This window comes from Herpailurus yagouaroundi, unplaced genomic scaffold (assembly GCF_014898765.1).
Source record: "Herpailurus yagouaroundi ecotype Mexico unplaced genomic scaffold, PumYag 250, whole genome shotgun sequence".
NCBI lineage: Eukaryota > Metazoa > Chordata > Mammalia > Carnivora > Felidae > Herpailurus > Herpailurus yagouaroundi.
Genome location: NW_024412467.1, coordinates 9,718,506 through 9,721,194, shown reverse-complemented (window position 1 = coordinate 9,721,194; position 2,689 = coordinate 9,718,506).

The window sequence follows — 2,689 nt, the reverse complement described above, 5'->3', positions numbered from 1 at the left end:
CCCCCCCCCCCCCCCCCCCCCCCCGCGGTGGTTATAATACTTTCCCCTCAGGGACTCAGCTGATTTTCTGTGATGATGAGAGACCAGAAGATTATTTTACTCAGTGCTTAAAATACACATAAGTATTATGTTAATATTATTACAGGATAAACAGTATCCCATTTACTGAATCTATTTCTTCAACTGGGATCACTTTGAAACGGCCAGCATTTACCCATTTCTGTGGGAAATAATGCTGCCTTGCGTTTTTGAAAGTCACTAAGAGAGTAGATCTTTAAAGTCCTCATTACAAGAAAAAGATTTTTTTTTTTTTTTGGTAACTATGTATGGTGATAAATGTCAGCTGGACTTATTGTGCTAATTATTTGGCAATATAATATTGATTCATTACATCTGCAATATAATATCAAATACAAATATCGAATCATTATATTGTACTAATATTATGTTCTATGTCAGTTGTACCTCAATAAAAACAAAACAACGTTTAGGTGCTTTTCCTTTTTTCAAAAATTTTTTTTCAACGTTTATTTATTTTTGGGACAGAGAGAGACAGAGCATGAACGGGGGAGGGGCAGAGAGAGAGGGAGACACAGAATGGGAAACAGGCTCCAGGCTCTGAGCCATCAGCCCAGAGCCTGACGCGGGGCTTGAACCCACGGACTGCGGATCGTGACCTGGCTGAAGTCGGACACTTAACCGACTGCGCCACCCAGGCGCCCCTTAGGTGCTTTTTCAAAGTTAATAAATCTATGGTGCTATATAAAAAAAAGTTAATTTGATGTTTGTAATATACATTTTTATGAATTAGTATTTTATTAATTTCAGAATATTGTGGTTCAAAATGTTTATAACTTAACCAATGGCTTATTTGTCATGGTTTTAGTGAGATGTATGTAGAGTAAAAGTCCAAAGGACTCACTCCCAAACCACACCCCACCACACAAACCAACAGCCATAATTGACTGAGGCTGTTGGTCATGGCAAGTTAGAAAAAAAAAAAAATTCACCAGACCAAAAATTACAAAACCAAACCAAAAGTCTCATGCAAATTTATTTTAATTTTATTTCAAAATCTTCAAGTAAATCTGGAACTTCAGGTAAAAGGCTATCATCACTCAATCAAAACACAAGACCAACAAACAAAACTAAGCCCTCTATTTCCAGAATATGGAGATACATAATGAAGTCCCCCTGTAATGGAACCAGAGTTTTGCTAGGAAGAGACCTGTGTTTGATCCAAACAACAGATCCATCACGGAACTATTTTCTAGCCAACAAAACAGAGCAATTTAGAGAACCAAGGATGTAATTTCAGTCTTGTAAAGAAGTCTCGGAAGTCTTTAATAGTTCCATAGACAACCCTGGTTTTAAGGTTCAAAGACCCTTTGGTCATGCAGAATCCTGGGTCAGCAAAGGCCGGTGCTCACTGGAATAGCTGCTTCAGGAGATGGTGATGCGTGTTTCAGAGAGGAATGTGAAACCCAACTCCCCACAACAAATCACTGCTCGAGTGCCTCTCAGATTTTGGAGCTCACCTTACTGTCTACTACCTCTCTCACCTACGGACTTAAGGTTGCTGGGTCAGAAGGAGGAGGAAAGCCACCAAGGAGGACAAATACTGCGTAATTGCACTCATATAAGGTAACTAAAATAGTCAAACCCAGGGGCGCCTGGGGTGGCTCAGTCAGTTGAGCGTCCGACTTCAGCTCAGGTCACGATCTCGGCGTCCGTGAGTTCGAGCCCCGCGTTGGGCTCGCTGCTGTCAGCGTGGAGCCCCCCTCAGTTCCCCCACCTCCCTCTCTCTTGCCCCATCCCCGCTCACGCTCTCTATCGAAGTGAAAGAGTGAAAACAATAAATAGATAAAAATAAAATGAGCTGGTCCAACCCGGAGAAGCAGAGAGCGAAGTGTGGATGCTGGGGGCGAAGTGGAGAAGGACACGGGAAGGTGGTAATCGGTGGGCGTAAAGCTTCAGTAATGCAAGGTGAATGAATTGTGGAGATCTGCCCTATGACACTGTGCCTAGCGGTGTGAGCATCATACACTTAAAGATCTGTCAAGAGGGTAGGTCTCATGTTGAGTATTCTTATCACAATAAAATAAAAATCTTTTTTAAAAAGGGACGTGAGAGCAGATCGAATAGGAAAAACGTCAGGAAGACCAGTAACTAAAAGGACATAAAAAAGAACGTTCAAGGCAGGTAGTGTGCGCCATCGGGGCATTGCCTGAGCGTAATGACTCCATTCAGAGAGCTAAAGTCACTCAAGTCACTGGGGGGATCTACAAGGCGGGGCACTCACTCCTCCAGCAGGCAGACCTTTGCTCGCCTTTGTTTATGAGGCCAGGCAGCATACATGGAATCCTACATTACCACTACCCAGAAGCAGCCAAGTTTACAATCTAACCACACTCTTCCAGTCCTGCGTGGCTGTCTCACCATGGGGCATTGATCGGGCACTTGCCCGAAGAGTAAGATCATGGAGAAGATCTGGAGAAGCTTGTGATTTTATAACCCTACTAATGACCTTAACACTATCTATTTGACCTTTCCTGCCAACGTGGACATGCCCCTGGTGGAGATATTCTGGGACATACATGGCTTTTCTGCTTGTCTGTCTGAAAGGGAATAGCATTTTAACTGTAACAGTATGATCATTGCTTCTGACAGATTGGAGTTTAAAAAAATC